The sequence below is a fragment of the Oryctolagus cuniculus genome, chromosome 4, assembly GCF_964237555.1.
Source record: "Oryctolagus cuniculus chromosome 4, mOryCun1.1, whole genome shotgun sequence".
In the NCBI taxonomy this organism is placed as follows: Eukaryota; Metazoa; Chordata; class Mammalia; order Lagomorpha; family Leporidae; genus Oryctolagus; species Oryctolagus cuniculus.
The window spans coordinates 49,884,758-49,906,355 of NC_091435.1; the positions used below are offsets into that span (position 1 = coordinate 49,884,758).

At 38.2% G+C, this 21,598-nt stretch overlaps 1 pseudogene; it reads right to left on the reverse strand.

Moving 5' to 3' along the window:
* LOC108177905 (homeobox protein NANOG-like) overlaps window positions 1-15,081 on the reverse strand; it is a 79,125-nt pseudogene extending 64,044 nt beyond the window's left edge.
* Between the last annotated feature and the right edge of the window lie 6,517 nt (window positions 15,082-21,598).

The window sequence follows — 21,598 nt, forward strand, 5'->3', positions numbered from 1 at the left end:
GTCTCTCTCTCTCTCTCACTGTCCACTCTGCCTGTCAAAAAAAAAAAAAAAAAGAAAAGAAACGTTCAACAGATACAAGAAAACATGCTCATCATTGCTCAGTCAGTAACAGATATATTAATACATACATGTAATGCAAACAGTAATACACATGTAATATATAATTCATATGAATTAATTGATTCATTATGTATAGCTATTTTTTAAATGTAACCACCATTTTTAATCATGATATTTATAGTTCTCTATGTTGTTTTGATTGTGTCTTCCCAAATTGTACATATTGGAAACTTAATTCTAAAATTCATATATTAATAGAATTCAAGGGGCTGGTGCTGTGCCATAGCGGCAAAGCCACCACCTGCAGTGCCGGCATCCCATATGGGCACCAGTTTGAGTCCCAGCTGCTCCACTTCCAATCCAGCTCTCTGCCATGTCCTGGGAAAGCAATAGAAGATGGCCCAAGTCCTTTCATCCCTGCACCTGTGTAGGAGACCCAAAAGATGTTCCTGGCTCCTGGCTTCAGATTGGCACAGCTCTGGTCACTGTGGCCAACTGGGATTGAACCAGTGGATGGAAGAACTCTCTCCTTCTCCCTCTCCCTCTCCCTCTCCCTCTCCCTCTCCCTCTCCCTCTCCTTCTCTCTCTACCTCTCCCTCTCTCTCTGCCTTTCTTTCTTTCCTTGTGTGACTCTGACTTTCAAATAAATAAATAAATCATTTAAAAAATAGAATTCAAAGGTGGGGTCTTTAACAAATATTAGGATTAGATGTGGTCATGAGAATGGGACACATCCCTCCCCCAATGATGATATTATTGGCTTTATGAGAAGAGGAAGAGAAACTGAGCTAGAATACTTGCTCTATTTTGTTCGACTCCCTTTGCTGTTTTATGATGCAGTAATCATGTTCTCAACAGATAGTGTTCAGGTGCCAGTACCATGGACTTGGACTTCTGCAGCATTTAGAACCGTGAGCTAGCTAAATAAAGCTCTATTCCTCTTAAGTTACCCTGTCTTCAGTATTTTTATATGACAAGGAAATGACAGGGCCAGTGTTTTATCATAACAGATTATGCCTCTGCCTGAGCACTGGCATCCCATACAGGTGCTAATGAGAGAGTCCTGGCTACTGCAATTCTGATGCAGCTCCCTGCTAATGTGCCTGGAAAAGGAGAAGAAGATGTCCCAAGTGCTTGTGTACCTGCACCGAGGTGTGACACCCAGTTAAACCTCCTGGATTTGGGTGGAGCAAGCACAAGTCATTACATTTAAGGGAGGAACCAACACATGGAACATTGATCTCTCTATCTCTCCCTCTGTATCTCATCTGTCTGTAAATTTTGAAAAAAACATATTTTTAAAAATAAAGAAAACAAATGGACCACGTCATGGGCCTTAATACAAAGATATTTTATTTTGCACAGGTGAAATGTGAGTATAATAACATAAGTCATTTTCCTTCAATTTTCAAAAAGTTACTTTATTACACTTTCAAGTATTTCCATTTTAAATTCCTTTTCAATTTCTCCTTCTGAATCTTGTTCAGGCATCTCTACATCTTATAAAAATGATCTTCTTAACAATATGTCATTGTCATCATGTTAACATTTTGCTACAGTAACTGCAACTTCTTCAATAGTGTTGTAAGAATTGTTAATATTTTCCTGATGTGTTTATCATATACATTATAATTGGCAGAACAATATTGCTTCTATTTCTAACATTTTTATGCTTTTGTCATACTAAAAACTTTTTGTTGCATTCTTTTTTTTTTTTTTTTTTTTTTTTTTTTTTTGACAGGCAGAGTTAGACAGTGAGAGAGAGAGACAGAGAGAAAAGTCTTCCTTCCTTTGGTTCACCCCTCAAATGGCCGCTACGGCTGGCGCACTGCAGCCAGCACACTGCGCTGATCTGAAGCCAGGAGCCAGGTGCTTCCTCCTGGTCTCCCATGTGGGTGCAGGGCCCAAGAACTTGGGCCATCCTCCACTGCCTGCTCAGGCCACAGCAGAGAGCTGGAATGGAAGAGGAACAACTGGGACAGAATCCGGTGCTCCGACCGGGACTAGAACCCAGGGTGCCAGCCCCACAGGTGGAGGGTTAGCTTAGTGAGCCGCGGCGCCAGCTCATTCTCTTTTTAAATAACATAAATGCAAATTATTTCTTTCATTTAATTTTTTATTTGACTATTTGAGTGTCATCATCATGCTGAATTTAAATGCTTCATTATGCCATTTCATCTACATATATTTCACGTACTAAATGTAATGTTTTTACTTTCTTAGTGTTAATTTTTCTCTTTTACATTGGAAATTTGAATACCTTATGTACCCTGAGGGCTTTTTTCTTACTTTATTCACATTTTTTCTTCATTAACTTTTTTTATTTTCTTTTGCTATTTTCTACCTAACAATTTTCCAGCATCTGTTTCCTGGCACAATAATTTTTAATAATAGAAGCCAATAGTGAAATTTTATAACCTGTAAAATTATTAAAATATTGCTCTTTCAACCCTGGAAGTTTTTAGGAGAGTTGAATTTGAACATGGCTACTCTCATTATCTTTTTTTTTTTTTTTTTTTTTTTTTGACAGGCAGAGTTAGACAGTGAGAGAGAGAGACAGAGAGAAAGGTCTTCCTTCTGTTGGTTCACCCCCCAAAGGGCTCCTATGGCCAGTGTGTTGCAGCTGGCGCACCACACTGATCTGAAGCCGGGAGCCAGGTGCTTCTCCTGGTCTCCCATGCGGGTGCAGGGCCCAAACACTTGGGCCATCCTCCACTGCACTCCCGGGCCACAGCAGAGAGCTGGCCTGGAAGAGGGGCAACCGGGACAGAATCCGGGGTGCGAGTGCCGCAGGCAGAGGATTAGCCTAGTGAGCCGTGGTGCCGGCCCTACTCTCATTATCTTTTCTCGGTTCCACATATTGATGGAATTTGAGGGGACATCAAAATGTGTATGGAAAAATAGACTTGAAATATAAGTATATTTTGGTGTTAAAACGGTTTAAAATCTATATTTTTTTCACAATATGCATTTTCCATAAACTATATGTAAGCCTTTCATACATTTTCTTTAAACTGTAGCTTTAGGGCCGGTGCTGCGGCTCACAGCTCACTAGGCTAATCCTCCGCCTTGCGGCGCTGGCATACCGGGACACCCGGTTCTAGTCCCGGTCGGGGCGCCGGATTCTGTCCCGGTTGCCCCTCTTCCAAGCCAGCTCTCTGCTGTGGCCCGGGAGTTCAGTGGAGGATGGCCCAAGTGCTTGGGCCCTGCACCCCATGGGAGACCAGGATAAGTACCTGGCTCCTGCCTTCGGATCAGCGCAGCGCACCAGCCGCGCCAGCCATTGGAGGGTGAACCAATGGTAAAAGGAAGACCTTTCTCTCTCTCTCTCTCACTGTCCACTCTGCCTGTCAAAAAAATAAATAAATAAAAAAAAAAATAAACTGTAGCTTTAGGAGTAAAATTGACAGATAAAATAAATGAAGCTCACTTAAATTTTAGCTAAACAGTGGATCATTTTTTAATTAAGCATAATTCACTACATCTGTTGTCCTTATTTGCTGAAAATTGCAAACCTATTGAGAATTTGGTGCTTAGATGGAGAGCTTGACAGCCCAACAAGTAAGCAGTGAGCTGAACTTTTGTTCCTGTCTCCATTGGTACACACTTTGTCCCTTTCTCATGCTAGAGAAAGATTCTTGGTCACCACTATATGCTTATGGGTCAATGACCTATGGTTTTTAACACTGTATATGTTATGTCTATTTTCTGTTTTTTTTTTTTTTAACCCAGTTCTTCTTTTTCAGTTATTTATATTTATAACACTTTTCTAATTTCTGTACATTTTGAGTTGAAAAGGGGCACTGTAACATGAATATGGTGTACTATTATGACCAGAAATTCATCTACTTTGTTTGAAAATTAAAATAATATTTTAAAATATTATACCACAATCCATATATATTACTTAACATATTCTGAATAGGTGTGGAGACAAGAATCATAATATCTTAATCATATCTGTACTCACTCTGTCATTGAAAAACAGTCTTAAGATTTGGAATAGAATGACAAGGCTAGTTAATGGGTGGGAGATCTTTCCATTTCTTTCTGCATTGTATACAACATTGAACTTTCATGAAGTATTTTATTATCAAGAATAAACTACAACATTACCTTTTAATAGAATCATAAATCTTTAATTACAGTTCAATATGTTGCTGACTTAAATTGCTTTTGAGTTGAAACAATTTTACTAAATATGTTGTATGAAAAGTAATTTGTTTTTCTTTAAATAAATAAATATCCAAATTTCAAAATATGAAATATACACACTTTTCAGAACATATAATTTTGGGAAGAAAATTAGACATTATCTTTCATAGAAAAAAGATGATTACTTCTATTCTGTGTCATTATTTATGTTTTTTTTTCCAAACAAGAGAAAATAAGAATGGAATGAGGCAGGTGTATAATTAAAAATAATTAGCTCAAAGCACAAATGGAATAAAGGTTTACTTTCATTACATATTTGGTAATGTTAACGCAATGATAAAAACACAACAGCAGCACCAGCAGAAAAGTAAGTTTTTGTCTAAATACATTCCTTTCTTTGAAAGTCCTTCAAAATTTGCTAAAAATTATATTTTCTGTTAGTGTATGTTCATTTAATTAAATTCATATGCTTGTGTGCTTGCAATTTAGCATATTTTTAATTTAAACTATATGCTGGCTATTTAAGAGTATTCATAGTATTCACTAATTTATTTTAATATCATATCTTACAAAGCAGATAACATTTTAGAGTGAGATGCAATGTAGATTTGAGTATTACCTTCATATTGAAAGATTTTTAATTTTAACAATTTTCTTATACAAAATTGGGGAACCTAATAACAAACTAGTAGCAGTTTAATAAAATTTTAAATGTACCATGTAGCACAGTACCTTTTGTCATTAAATATAAATACAGCAATCCCTTTTCTTACATTCATATTCCAAATAAATGTTAAGTCAATTTATAGTGAATAATTATTTAGAGTGTGTTTTGCTATTTGTTTCTGCTATTGTTCACTGATGTTAATATCCAGTCAATATATTAAATATGTGACCACAGAATCCCATATCAGAATGCTGATTAGAGTTCCAGCTCCTCCAACTCTGATCCAACTTCCTACTAATGTGCCTGGGATATCAACACATGATATCTCAAGTGCTTGTCCCCCACCAAGGACATGGGAGACTCAACTCTGTCTATAGCAGATATTTGGAATGTGAACCCCAGAATGGATGAGCTTTCTCTCTGTGTGTTTCTGTGTCTCTTCCTGTATTCCTCTTCTCCTTTATCACATTGCATTTAAAATAAATAAATAAATCTTAAAGCATATATACATGCATATACTTAATAATTTCTTTTTAAATATATTCATTTACATGAACAATGCATTTCACTATCTTCTTCCATTTGTTTCTTTGTTTTAATGATTTCTTCTTTATTTCATTTTCTACAATAATCTAGTCCCATATTATTTGTAATTATATTTCAAATTTTATTTATTTATTTATGTAAAAAGAAAAGATTTCATATATTTCATATGTATAATTTTAAGCACGTAATGGTCTTTCCACACTCCCTCCTTATACATTTGCTTCTTTGTTTTGTTTTCTCTTTTAATTTTTGCAATAAGATACTACCAATTTACTTTATTATCATTGGCATGATCTTCCAATAAATGAGGAATTCAACAAGTAGAAAGCAGAAAGACCCATATTCCACAGGCACGTACACAAGGTCATTAAACAATAATCAAATCTCAAAATGTAAATTTCACTCATACACTACTATTTTGTACTTTATATGTAAGTTACCACAAATAAAAGAAAAGACATTTCCTTTTTGGTGATTTGGCTTCTTTCAATAACCATAATTATCTCAAATTGTATCCAATTTATTGCAAAACACAGAATGTCATTCTCTTATTACTGAGTAATATTTGATCATATACAAAAAGATATTTTCTTTATCCAGTCATCAATTGATGGGCATCTGGGTTGATTCCATACCTTAGCTACTGTAAATTGAGATTTTATAAATATAGGGGTACAGATAACTCTTTTAACTGCTGATTTCATTTAATTTAGGTAAATTTCCAGGAGTGGGAAAGCTGGGACATATTGTAATCTCCTTTCAGATTTTTGAAGGATTGCTATACTACCTTCCTAATATCTGTACTAGCTTACATATCCACCAACAGTGTATTTAGGTTTCATTTTTTTTTCTCCACATTCTCACTAGCATTTGTTATTTTTAGATTTTTTTGATGGTAGGTACTCTAACTGAGCTGAGGTAAAACCGTTTTTGTGGTTTTTAGTTACATTTCCCTGACAGATGGTGATCCTCAGAAAATTTCCATGTGTCATTTGGCCATTTGTATTTTATCTTTGAAAAAATCATGTTCATGTCCTTTGCCAATTTAATAACTGGTTGTTTGTTTTGCTGTTGTTGAGTTCACAAATATTTTCTTTCATTTTGTCAGTTACTTCAATTTGTTGAGTGTTTCCTTTGCTGTGCAGAAGCATTTTAGCTTGATATAATCTCATTCACCTATCTTTGCTATGTTGCTATTTTTTTTAAATATCCCTATTTTTTGTTTTGAATATCGTTTTTACTTATACTAAAAAGCATTGTTCCTTTTTTTATTTGACAGGCAGAGTTAAAGACAGTGAGAAAGAGAGACAGAGATAAAGGCCTGCCTTCTGTTGGTTCACTCCCCAAATGACCGCTATGGCCGGCATTGCGCTGATCCAAAGCCAGGAGCCAGGTGCTTCTTCCTGGTCTCCCACACAGATGCAGGGCCCAAGGACTTGAGCCATCCTCCACTGCCCTACCGGGCCACATCAGAGAGCTGGACTGGAAGAGGAGCAACCAGGACTAGAACCTGGCCCCCATATGGGATGCCAGCACCACAGGGAGAGGATTAACCAAGTGAGCCAAGGCGCCAGCCTCAAGCATTGTTCCTTCATGTTATTTCATGGTAATGACGATGTTTCTCTGTTTCTGTGGGTGACAATTATCATTAAGGTTGACAGGGTAGTGGCAAATTCTTTCAATTCCTGTTATTTTGGCAAGTTTTTATTTCATCTTAATTTATAAGTGATAGATTCACTGTGCATAGCTTTTGCTTTCTTTCTTATTTTTTTTTTTCTTTTAGGACTTATAGTATATATCTCCATTTTCTCTTAGCCTGTAGTGTTTCCAGTTGGAAATCTGTTGTCAATATATTTGGAGTCCCTTTAAAGGTAATGTGGCAATTATTTCTTGAACATTGTAGGACCTTTTATTTATGTCTTACTTTTGAACCTTTGACTGTAGTGTGTCATGGTGAAAATGCTTTCTATCATGTGTATTTGGGGTCCTAAGCACTTCCTCTACTTGGATGCCCATACCATTTTCCAAATTAGGAAATTTTTCTGCTATTATTTCACTAAATAAGTCTTCTAATCCATTTTGGCTTTCCATTCCTTCATGAACCCCTAAGACACATGTATTTCATCATTGGATGCCATAGCATAGATCTCAAACGCTCTTTTTGGTTTTTGTAATTTTTCTCCCCTTTTATCTGACAGATATTTTCAATTATTTATCTTCTAGTTCAGACATCATTTCTTCTTTATCACTGAGTCTATTGCTAACATTTTCAACTGTGTTTTTTTTTTTAACTTTTATTTAATGAATATAAATTTCCAAAGTACAGCTTATGGATTACAATGGCTTTCCCCCCTCATAACTTCCCTCCCACCTGCAACCCTCCCTTTTCCCACTCCCTCTCCCCTTCCATTCACATCAAGATTCATTTTCAATTCTCTTTATTTTTTTAACTTACTGACTGCTTCATTTCTAATACTTCAGCTTGATTTTTCCTTAATATCTTTATCTCTTGTGGAAAATTTCATCTATATCATATGCTGATTATCTCACATCACTGCTTCTCTGTGGTCTTTTTTTTTTTTTTGAGTAATCTTTATATATATATATATATATTCATGTTTATTTAAGAAGAAAAAATCAAAAACCTTTAAAAAGTAATCTTATAATCATTTTTTTTAAATTCCCTGTCAGATTTTTTCATAAAAATCTCATTTTAGTCTAATACTGAAGTATCATCATGTTATTTTGGGGAAGTCATGTTTTCTTTTGTGATCATGTTTCTTGTATTTCTATTTCTGCTTTTACTTGTTATTGGAAACTCTTAGTATCTCCTCAGAAGGCTTTGTTCATGGAATGCACCTTTATGGCTTACTGCAAATCCTATGCATGTAGTGAATATTAAGAGGTGTGAACTGTGTGGGGCCAGGGAGTTCTGTCAATAGTTTGAGGATGGGACATCGGTCCACAATGATAGTCAAGTTTTGCGTGGTAAGGCTCCTATATCATCAGTAGGGGGAGAGGGATGATTGAATTGGCTGGATGTTCACAGCCTCAGCCCTTCACTGAACGAAGGTGACCCAAATGCTACGGTGAGCTCTCAGAGCCTGAACACCTCACCCACTCAGACACATGAAGCACACAAGGGATTTGTGTGTTCTGTGGTGACCACTATAATGACTCTCCCCATCTCTCAGAGTGTTTTGAGCTTTTGGATTTGGAGCAACTGGTTTCTCAAAGACCCAGCCATACCCCATGCCTTTCTCAGTTTCTAGCATTTTACTTGATTTTCATAATCACAGGATGCAGAGAATCGACTCTCTGCTCTGAGAACCTTCTTTTCCTTGGAGAGAGCTGCTGGAGCCAGCCATATCTCTGGCAAAAAATCAACTGATGTTCTGCCTTGACAAACTGAGTCTAGTGCTTTGATGTTGGGAGGGAACCGAGGAGGCCTTATTTCATAGCATAGTGGGCCCCCTGCCCCCTGCAAACTCTGCAGGCAGGACTCAGTCATTGGGAAACTTAGTATAAACCTCAGACAAAATCCACTACTGGTGTATGGAGTACAAAGGCCTCTACTCAACATTATTTTTTGAAGATAGGGCTTCTTGCCTGCTGGTTACTTGGCACTTTGGTTTGGTGAGGGAGGAAGCAATTCGTACTCCCTTCGTGGAGTTAAGTGGGCATCCTGCACCCATCAGCTCTTCAAGCCAAAGGCAAAGTCAGTGGAAACACTGGGTTTCTCCCAAAGGCGAGATCACCAGCAGTACACAGGCTGCAGCAGTCTCCTCTCACTGCACTCTGGTAAAATGGCATCCCCAGCAGCCATTCGCTGTGGGAGTCACTGATGGCATCTTGCCAGGTGCTGCATATTTGTTCAATCTTTGCTGCCCCACTGAGTCTTTTTTATTTCTGCAGACTTTTCACCAAAAACTTCTCTCCAGCTGTCCCCTGGGAGTGTGGTCCCTTATCTGCCATACTGCTACCTTTCCATGGCCCAAATCATTGTGTCTTTTCCCTAGTTATTCATCTTAGATATCCCCATATTGTTACTATATTTTTAATTCCATTTTATTCATGATTATACGAAGCAAATTAAATTTTGTAAAATTCTGTAGAAAAAATATTTATATACTCCATTATAATATTTTTTAAATCACATCAAATAAAAAAGGAATGCATGAGGCTGGCGCTGTGGTATAGTGGGTTGAGCCATCGCCTGCAGTGCCAGCATCCCATATAGGTGCCGCTTTGAGGCCCTGCTGCCCCACTTCTGATCCAGCTCTCTGCTATGGCCTGGGAAGGCAGTAGAAGATGGCCCAAGTCCTTGGGTCCCTGCACCAGTGTGGGAAACCTGGAGGAAGCTCCTGGCTCCTGGCTTCGGATTGGCACAGCTCCGGCAGTTGCAATCAATTGGGGAGTGAACCGGTCAATAGAGGACCCCTCTCTCTGTGTAACTCTGATTTACAAATAAATAAATAAATCTTAAAAAAAGAGAAAAAAGCAGTGCATATAGAAATCTCTGAAATACAGACTTTGAAAACTTTGGTAAGCAATTAAAAATTAGTTATTCCTTAATAAAGACAGTCTTTAATTATTGTAAATTCAATATATTCTTATAAGAAAATGGTAGATACCAACTTGTTTTTTATTAGTATTATAGTTTGATGTGCTTTGATTTCTATCAGTAAAAATTAAACATAGCAAGTAGTCAATGTTTAACAACAGATTAACAAAAAAGCTACAAGCGGAGACATTTGTATTAACTTCACAAAGAATAAAGACAGGTGTGCTGCCAAAAACAGGTAATCATGGATTACATTTGTAATAATAAAAGATATAAACATATTACATTTGTAGTCTCACCTGTACATATAAATTCAAGAGCTAGACTGGGATGATATTTATTTAATAAAACATGTGAAAACTACTCTAAGCCAAGCTAGAGAATGAAGAGATGAATGAGATGTAAAACAATTTCTCAAGTGAAAGAATGTATGTGTATGGACGCTTAGTTGGAGGAAAATGGCATACTTAAGATATGTAGATTATTAAGCAAAGGAGGAAACTGGTTTTAAATAGAAACAGAGTTATCACATGGAATGTTTATTTTACTCTAACATCCAATATACCTACATTAGAATATGTCAGATTGAATATTCTCTAGCTACTTATAAGTAGTAAATTGCACATATCATTTAAGGATGGAAAACTAATATGTTGCCAGGAAATTAGTACTGAAGATAGTATCAAAATGTCAAGTGAAAGAACAACATCTAGAAGGAATATTTTATATTTGAGCCTGTATGTAGGTGTACATAATATGTATACAAGGAAAATTCTATTGTATCAACATTTTATAGAAGGCTAGCCCTTATTATTTCCCAAATGTGTTATTATTGGCTTATGTTCTCTGCTCTTTAGCATACATACTTGTAAGAGGTTACTTCAAAAGATTAATGAAAAAAATGGCATGAAAATACATCTATTTTGGTGCAAAAAAATCCTGACATCCCTGTGCAGTTTTTCATAATATATATTTATCAAGAACTTTTTGAAGAAATTTTTGTATAAATTCTAAAAACAAATTTGCACCATAACAAAGTTACATTTTGATTCTAATTTTTCAAATTTCGAAGTACCCATGTACATATAGTACTGTATGATTTTATAATTAAGATATCAAGTATTAGAAATTATTCCAGAAAATAGAGGTATATTAGTTTTTAAAGTGTGCTAAATAATTAAAGATATGGCAAGTAATATCAAAATTTTTGTTGAATGAGAATAGTAATCAATCACTGCAACTGTTTATTTTAATATAAAGGACGTCACCAGTGTTGAGGGTTCAGGTACAAGATAGAAAGTGAAGAGGAATTAAACAAGTAGAGAATGCAATTAAGGAAAATAGAACATTGCAATGCTGTATTTAAAACACAAGAACAATGTTAGTTTGTTAAAAATGGTGGAAATCTTTTCCTTATTTGCATCCTTCAATAGATTAATGAAAAGTGACATTTCAGTCCCTCAGCCAGAAAGTTTGTCTGATGATGTTGATTTTTTTTTTTTTTAACAGGCACAGTGGACAGTGAGAGAGAGAGAGAGAGAGAGAGAGAGAAAGGTTTTCCTTTTTCCATTGGTTCACCCCCCAATGGCCGTTGCAGCCGGCTCGCTTCGGCCAGCGCACCGCACTGATCCGTAGCCAGAAGCCAGGTGTTTCTCCTGTTCTCCCATGCGGGTGCAGGGCCCAAGGACCTGGGCCATCCTCCTCTGCACTCCCAGGCCACAGCAGAGAGCTGGCCTGGAAGAGGGGCAACCGGGAGAGAATCCGGCGCCCTGACTGGGACTAGAACCCAGGTTGCCAGCGCCACAGGCAGAGGATTAGCCTATTGAGCCATGGCGCTGGCCTGATCATGCTGAATTTCATCTACTTAAAAGCAGTTGTATCATCACCTGAATTTTTTTTTCTTTTCATCTGCATTCCTGGAAAAATGATAAATAATAATTATTTTACATAAATTTTGCTTGGAGTATTTAATAATATGCTACATTTGATTACACAGAATATATCTGTAATTCATTTAAGCAAAATTTCAAGGACATAATAAAAAAGCACAAAATATACTATATGTCATAATTGTTCATTTGTAGTGGGCCTTTCACTTTACTTTCAGAAAATATTCTCAAACTCTATTTTTCACATGTTGGCTACTGTTTTCTATTGAAGTGAAATATTTAACAATTACATTGAATTTTCTAAGCAGAGAATCTATGTAGTTTCCAGAAATTTGATTTTGAAAATAACTTGAGGAGCTAATATTTTGTGTATTTCCATAAATCATACTATGGATTTCAGTAGCACAAATATTAGGAAATTTAACAAACATTTGTTTGGTTATCAATATCTCTTAATGAAAGGCAGAATTACAGAAGGCAGAAGCAGAGAGAGGTCTTCCATCCACTGATTCACTCCCCAACTGGCCTCAAAGGCTAGAGCTGCATTGATCTGAAACCAGGAGCCGGGAGCTTCTTTCAGGTCTACCACACAGGTGCAGGGACCCAGGACTTGGGCCATCTTCTGCTGCTTCCTCAGGCCATAGCAGAAAGCTGGATTGGAACTGGAGCAGCCAGGACTCAAACCGGTGCCCATATGGATGCTGGCACTGCGGGTGGTGGCTTTACCTGGCAAGCCACAGCAAAGACCCCATCAATATCTTTTAACAGACCTGTAGCTATCACAAAATAACCAGGTAGGGGAGCTGGGCGGCGCTGTGGCGCAGTGGGTTAATGCCCTGGCTTGAAGCACCATCATCCCATATGGTTCGAGTCCCAGCTACACCACTTCTGATCCAGCTCTCTGCTATGGCCTGGGAAAGCAGAGGAAGATGGCCCAAGTCCTTGGGTCCTTGCACCTTCATGGGAGACCTGGAAGAAGCTCCTGGCTCCTGGCCTTGGACGGGCGCAGCTCTGGCCATTGTGGCCATCTGGAGAGTGAACCAGCGGATGGAAGACCTCTCGCTCTCTCTGCCTCTCTGCCTCTCCTCTCCCTATGTAACTCTAATTTTTAAATAAATTAATTAAAAAAATTCAAAAAAAAAATTCCAGCTACTGAATGTTAGGTTCTTAATATATAAGCATAAGGGTAATATATACTTTATAATGAATACATTAATAAATTAAATCATTATAAACTAAGATTAAGGGAAAATACACAAGCTTCTAAAATGAAAAAAATATAAAAATGAAATTCAGAAAGTAATCATTTAATTTGTTTACAGATCTTCAGTTTTTCACCTTGAATATTTATTTGAATAATATATGAATTCCATACATTTTCTCCTTTATTACACACCATAGTATTTAAACATCATGCACACAGTATTTAAATATTATACCTTATGATAATTAATACATCATCTTTCTGCTTGACATATTATTCACATATGTCTAAATGCTGTGTGGAGTTCGTTACTTATTTTAGGCTAAGTAAATATTTTAATTATTCAGAGACTTTTATTATTAAAACAAGTCACAGTGTTTTCTCATCCCCCTTTGCTTCTCATGTGGAAAGTATTTTAGTTACAAAAGTCAAAACTTTCAAAGACCTGCTATATATCAATAAAATCACAAAGAATTTCATATAATATGTATGTTATTTGAATCCTCATAAAATATGTGTGATAAACTGTTTTAAAAAAGTTCCTGTCATTTATATATTTTTAAAGACTTGTTTGCAGTTCTTGAAAAATTATAAATTTAAAATATTTTTCAACTAAAAAATTTAAAAAGTTGCCCAACTTGGCTGGCGCCGCGGCTCACTTGCTAATCCTTCTCCTGCGGCACCGGTTGGGGCACTGGATTCTGTCCCGGTTGCTCCTCTTCCAGTCCAGCTCTCCTCTGTGACCCGGGAGTGCAGTGGAGGATGGCCCAAGTCCTTGGGCCCTGCACCCGCGTGGCAGACCAGGAGGAAGCACCTGGCTCCTGGCCTCGGATCAGAGCAGTGCGCCGGCTGTAGTGGCCATTTGAGGAGTGAATCATAGGAAGACCTTTGTCTCTGTCTCTCTCTCACTGTCTACCTCTGCCTGTCAAAAAAAAACCAAAAAAACAAAAAAAAAAAACAAAAAACAAAACAAAACAAAACAAAAAAAACAAGTTGCCCAATTCTTACAACTTTCAGAATTCTTATGAAATTCAAACTTTTCCCAGATTCCTTTCAATTTTCTCCAGCAATTCATTCCTTAATTTTTGTTTAGAACTATTTATTTCTCATACTATGGAAAAGTTAAAAATTTAAAAAATTCCACCTTTATTCGGATAGTAGATCAGTTACAATGTTTACTTGTTTATGATCACTCTTTGCTAAGTAATTCTACTCAATAAAGCCTCCATTTTCATATAAGATCATTATGAAATAACACTTTAGAACAGAAACAAATTACTCTTTACCAAAACAGAAGGTGGATAGCATATTAGAGGAGATCATTAAAAGCCCATGCTGATTAATCATCTTTTCACTTAAGGAATATTTTCTTCAAAACTAATTTTTTTCAAACATTCCTCAGTTATTTTCCTTCTCATGTATTCAGAGGCTTAGAAATCTTTCTTTCTTTTTTTTTTTTCGTTAATACTAACCATTTTAATTTAAATTAATAGCATTTCTGGAAGACAAATGCAGTTGATAGAAAATATAAAAACTTTTCCTGTACAAATTTTACATCACATTCAAAAAATGCAAGTGTGAGCCTTGCGGCGGCCGCAGAGGCTTGCTTTGCACGCACTGTTGACGCCCTGGCTCCCAGCCGCCTCTCGGCGCGGGCTCTGCCCCACCGCCCAGACCCTCCCAGGATGGGTTTCCGATGCCCTGAGTGAGCACAGGGAGAAGCGGCACAGGATGGCAGAGGGCGTTCGGACCCGGTGACGCGCGGAAGCCAGTTTTGCTACAGGCCGCTCACAGTTAACTCTGAACCAGCATTGGTTCAAGACCTTACGTTAGACAGCTCAGGGGCCACAGGCTTCGGGGCGAGGCTGGGATCGAGGGGTGCCTCGAAGGGCTGAGCTTGGTTGGGCTCCACTCTGAGCCCTTGGAAGCTCCCAGGGGGCCCTTCTCCACCTCCTTCACAGTTGGCTGTGGGGGCTGAATTCACAGTATCTGTCATTCTCCACGTGTTTCCAAGACAGGCATGTCTTCCGCACCTCGATTCACAGTTACTTCAATAAACAGGGCAGGGGGACCGGGGCGGGGTTTCCGTAAATGACAGGCAGTGCGGAGGGGACAGGCCCAGAGCCAGGACCTGTGAGGGGAACGGGACTGTGTCCCTACTAGCTTCCCAGCGGCCAGCCCCTGAAGGCAGGGACCGAGTTCGCTGCAGTACTCGGGAGAGAACGCCCTGCACATACTGGGTTCTTGTGGGCTGCACCTCCACCGGGGCCTGAAGTCAGGGCATGTAGAAGGGTCCAGTCCGTGAGACTGAGCAGCGTGTCCACAGCTCTGCTCTCATCCGAGGGAAGAGTAGGGTCACCGGGGGGAAGTGGGAAGGTGCAGGTATGTGGGAGGGGTCTGCCCCCACCACGGTGGCTTTGGGGTCCTGGGGACCTGGGGATGAGGGCGACCTCATGCAGTCCCCACAGGGCTGAGCCCGCTGCCGACAGGGGCTCTTTCCTCCTCGGCACTGGCCGGAAGGGGCTAAGAGGCCCAGGGCCTGGACATCCGTGTGCTGGCCTGGGGAGCAAGAGGCAGCAGAGGGGCGCATTTCAGTGCTGATCCAGCCTGGATCTGGGCGGGCAGGCTCTGAACACTGGGGCCTTGCTGGTGCTGGCGTGGAGGAAAGGCGCCCGGCCAGCCCCATGCCCTCCTGGACCCCCTTGTGCTTTCCAGATTTGGAGCCTGACCCTCCCCCCACCCACCCACCCCCCGGCCCCGGCACCCTTGCTGCCACTGGGAACCTGTCTCTGGGGGACGCTTTCTCACTGATGGGTGGGCAGAGGTTCCCTCAAACCCAGCCCCTGCTGCTGGCTGAAAGGGGAACAATCAAGAGGAAACACAAAGATACTAGTACCACTCTATAAAGAGACTATGCAAGGAAAATATTGAACATAAATATTCCCTTATAACTAAGTGTGTATATATATATATATATATATATATATAGGTTAATTCTGTATTTATATATATTATTTATAACTTCTTATTGCTTTTTTAAAAAGTTACATTTTGCAAGATATTTAATGTGTAATCTGTGATTGCATGGCTTATAATTTCAAGCCTTTCTTGTAGCATCCTTTACCAGCTTTTAAAATCACTGTGGCTTTTATTAAATTATTTTATTTTGAAACTTTAAAATGTAATAGTTAAGCATTTTTATGTTGTGGTACAATGTTTCAACACATATACATCACATAAAACAATCAGATCATGTAATTAGACTTTTCCGTGTTCTTAGCCTGTGTATGCAGCTATCAGCTCCTTTCTTCCAGTTCTTTATGTAGTATATTTTTTGAATTATGGTCAGCTGACTGATCTGAGGAACAGCAGAACCTATTTTCTATATCTGTCTGAATTTGGTAACCTCTCCCAACCTGGGCCAGCTCTGGTCATTGCTAATAAAATTTCAGATCTACTTGCTTTTAGACACACACACACACACACACACACACGGAGGGAGAGGGGGAGAGTGAGAGAGGGAGAGGCAGAGGGAGAGAGAGAGAGAGAATATCTTGCATCCATTTGTTCATTCCCCCACAGCCTGGGCTGTGCCAGGATGAAACCAGGAGTCAGGTACTTCATCCATGGGTGCCAGGTGCCCAAGAACCTGGGTCATCATTTGTTGCTTCCCAGACACAATAGCAGTGGTCTGTATCAGAAGCTCAGTAGCAAAGACTCAAACTGGTGTGCTGATGTGGCATGTGGGAGTCCCAAAGAGCTGCCTCAATCACTGTGCTAAAATATTTCCCATATGTGTCTGTTTTCTTTCCTTTAACATTCTCCAGTCCCATTTCCTCTTCTGCAAATGTATTTTAGACTGAAAAATAAGCATTCCATTGCATGTAAAAGGTGCATTTTCTTTATTCCCTAAGCCACTGATGGACATCCTTGTTGCAGAATGACTCAACTTATAAAACTATGATAGAATAAGCCAGTTTTTTCCACATAAAAACCTTGCCTTTATAAGATAACTTTTTTGTGATTAGTTCTTAAACTTGTATGAATAACTGTCTGTACTTGGGTGTGAGTTTCAATTGAATTTTTTTCTGAACTATATATTAAATTTATGTTTATCTTGTAGTAGAGAAAATGACCAATAGACTCTGAGTCCATTATATTCAGAATTAAATATAGAGTATATTTTAGTTTAATGTATAATAAGATGAATTTCAAAATATTCCTATCCTTGCAATATATAAATCTATGTTAATATTCAAAATTGTCAATAAAATGACTTACCTTAAACTATATAGTTAATTAAAGGCAAATTTGCACTTGTGGCATAATCTGATTAAATATGTGTTTTAATTTTATATATTTGTTCAGAGAGAAAAAAAAATCATTCTTTATGTGAATAGCCTTGGGGAAAAGAAGGCATTGAAAATATAACCTGAATCCACTAAAAAAATTAAAAAGAAGTTAACTATTAGAGGGACAGAACATTGAGAGGAGGGACATGAAATTTGAATACATCAGATAATTAGAGACTGAACACAAAATTATTAGCTATTCCAACAATGAAAAAAAAAAAAAAAAAAAAACAAAGCATAAGCTTGAGTCCTGACTTAGTGGATAAAGCCTCTGCCTGCAGTGCTAGCATCCCATATAGGCGCTGGTTCGAGCCTGGCTGCTCCACTTCTTATCCAGCTTTCTGCTATGGCCTGGGAAATCAGTGGAAGATAGCCCCAGTGCTTGGGCCCCTGCACCCTTGTGGGAGACCCAGAAAAAGCTCCTAGTTCCTGGCTTTGGATTGGTGCAGCTCCAGCAGTTGCAGCCATTTGGGGAATGAACCAGCAGATGGGGGACCACTTTCTTTTTGCCTCTGCCTCTCTGAAAATCTGCTTTTCACATAAATAAATAAATATAAAAAGAAAAATAAAAACCACAAAAACAACAACAACAACAAAAAACCCACATTCTTCTTCTGGGTCTCCCACATGAGTGTAGGGGCCCAAGGCCTCGGACCATCCTCTACTGCCTTCCCAGGCCACAGCAGAGCTGGATCAGAAGTGGAGAAACCTGGTCTTGAACCAGCAACAAGATGGGATTCTGGCACTGCAGGCTGCGGCTTTATCCACTGTGCCACAGCGTCGGCCCCTATACACAGACTTTAAAAATTTTTTCACCAAAAAATTTATTTTAAATTCCATTTCCCATGAACTTCTTGAAGAATTATTGCATTAGGAAACCTTTCAAAATCTTTATGCAAAGGTATTCAAATATTGAATAATAAAGAGAGGTAGGCATTGTAGCACTGGGATTTAAACTGACACCTCAACATGGGAGTGCCTGGGATTGAGTCCCACCTCAGGTTTTCATCCAGCTTCTTGCTAGCTTGCAAATGATGGCCCAAGTACTTGGGTCCCTGGCATTAATTTGGGACACCCATATGGAGTTTCTGGCTCTTGCCTTTGGCCTGGCTCAGCCCCAGCTTTTTCGGGGCATTTGGGGAATAAAGCAGCAGATGAAAGCTTGCTCTCTCTCTCTCTCTCTCTCTCTCTCTGTCTCTCTCACTCTATCTACCTTTTTAATAAACTTTTAAGTAATATGATTTGTAAAATTATAGAAATAAAGTGTCTACTTTATTTTTCTATATGATACAAATAAGGCAATGTGGATTAAAATAAGGATATACAATAAGCTTTGAAAATGTTTGTCAAAAAATGTAATTCTATGGTAAGTTTATTTTGTTATGCAAAAATGCTGAAACTCATACATAGTTTTTTTCAGAATTTGCATTTTCTATGGTTTTTGAAGACTCCTATATGAGTAAAATTCCAAAAATTTTTGCTTCAAAACATATTTATAATATTGAAATTTATTTACTTATTTGAAAAATAAAGATACAGAGAGAAAGAGAGATCTCCTGTCTGCTGATTCCCTTCCTTAATGCCTGCAACAGCTGAGACAGGATAGGCTGAAACCAAGAGTCTGGACCTCAATCCGAGTTTTCCATGTGAGTGGCAAAATTCAAGCACTGGGGATATCATCGTTGTCTCCCTGGGCACAGAAACTGAAAGAGGGAGTAGAATCAGGACTCAAACACAGGCATTCTGACATGGGATGTGTGTATATGAAGATACATGTTATACGCTACAGCAAATGTCTACCCAAAAATTTATCTTCAATTTATTTTCCTTAATCTTTTTGAACTTCTATGTATTTATGAATATGTATTATATACAGCTGATTACATTGATACATATGTTGCTTTTTAGCATATGACACTGACATTGTAACTGATATCTTAACTGTTGGATACAATTTTCTGATTCCAACCATATTAAAAAATCATATTTACTTGAACAAACAAAAATAATATTGTCTGAAATTGATGTAACTTTCTAAACTCTTCGTGATCAATAAACATATTGAAGTGTCCAGGGAAATTTACATGGAATATTTATTTGCTTTTTTCTCTTTTATAGTCTCAAGTGCTCCTCCTACTTTGTATTTTTTTTTTTTTTGGCTTTTATTCCCTATATATTCCTAGCTCCCTACTTCATTCTTTCCCCACCTCATCCTTGTCCACTGCTACCATTTTCTTCACCATTCATCATCTTTAGCACTGTTTTAACAATGATTGATCTCAAGGGCGTTGCATCATTGTACATCAATTTATGTCATTCTGGGGTCGTTTCACAATATTAATTATTTCTTGTTTCCTAAGGCTGTTAATTTAAATGCTATAACATAAAATGCTCAAGGGCATCTAGTGTACATATCTCATTATAATCCTAGTACACAGGATGGAAATCCGTAGTTAATATTGATTTAAGGATGCATCTCTACTAATTATCACTTCTTATTACTAGGTAGAGATATGTTGATTCTCCACTTCCTCACTAGTAAATCTTTTATTATTAGAAAAAATTATTAAAAACCTTCTACTAGTGAAAAACATGAATGTGAGAAATAAACACTTCAGAAGTCAATGTACTTTATAAAATGTGATTATTTCAAGTCTTGGAACTAAGAAAATCTCCACATATATGCTTATTTATAATCTGCCATGTAATTATTTTAAAAAAAGAAAAATGCTTTCAGAAACTATAGTTTCAATTTAACATGAATTCAACCATACAAGTCAATCTTGACATTTTCTTGCTATTGCTTTCATAGTTTATTAGTATAAGAGTGCATAATGTGAATAAGGTAACTATGGATGCTGTGATGTTGAGATTTTTTTCAAATAATAATATGAATGTCCACTTCTTTGACAAATTTCTTTTTTGTAATAGTTATTACAAGACATTTTGCTTTTATTTATTTATTTATTTATTTTTGACAGGCAGAGTGGACTGTGAGAGAGAGAGAGAGACAGACAGAGAGAAAGGTCTTCCTTTTGCCGTTGGTTCACCCTCCAATAGCTGCCACGGCCGGCGCGCTGCAGCTGGCGCACCGCACTGATCCGATGGCAGGAGCCAGGTACTTATCCTGCTCTCCCATGGGGTGCAGGGCCCAAGCACTTGGGCCATCCTCCACTGCACTCCCTGGCCACAGCAGAGAGCTGGCCTGGAAGACGGGCAACTGGGACAGAATCTGGCGCCCCGACGGGGACTAGAACTGGGTGTGCCGGTGCCACAAGGCGGAGGATTAGCCTAGTGAGCCGCGGCGCCGGCGAGACATTTTACTTTTAAAATGCACTACACTTCTGACCCATTGTCATTTTACAAGCTGCAAATGCTTGTTCAACAGCTGAGGGACATTCTTTAGTATCAGCTTTGAAAATTGAATGTAAATCCATGCAAAACAAATATTCAAAAAGCTTCATGAAGAGCATAGAAAAGTATGATCCCATCTTCTGTTCTTCCCTATTTCTTTGACAACACTATTTCTTTTTGTAAAATTATCTTATTTATTTAAAAGTTGGAGTGACAGAAAGAAGGAAATAGGATCATCTAACTGGTGGTTCACTACCCAAATGACAGCAACAGCCAGGGCTGGGCAAGGACTAAGCTAGGTGCCAGGATCTAGGAGCTTCATCTGGATCTTCCACGTGGATAGCACAGGCCCAAGGACTTGGCACATGTTCCATTGCTTTCTCAAGTGCACTATCAGGGAGCTGGAACAGAAGTGGAGTAACCAGGACTAAAAATGGTGCCCTTATGGGATCTTGGCACAGCAGGCCATGTGTTAACCCACTGTGCCACAGTGCTGGCACTGGCAACACTACTCTTGCAAAGACATTTAACACAGTAATCATTAAGTTAAATGATCCTCCCAAATCTCTTAATTATTAGCAAACTTGCAGTTAACAGCTACAGAATAGTATCTACAAGCTATATTATCAAAAATTTTAGGCATCTTGATGTTTTCTTTTTTAACTTTATTTTACCACTATCTAATACAAAAAGTAATTGACAAACTACTTGATAAGGGCCTATCATCTAGAAAGCACTATCCTCACTTTCCTTCAATAAAGCCAATATCTCACAGGTATTTTAGTATGTATTTATCTGTAGAGACAT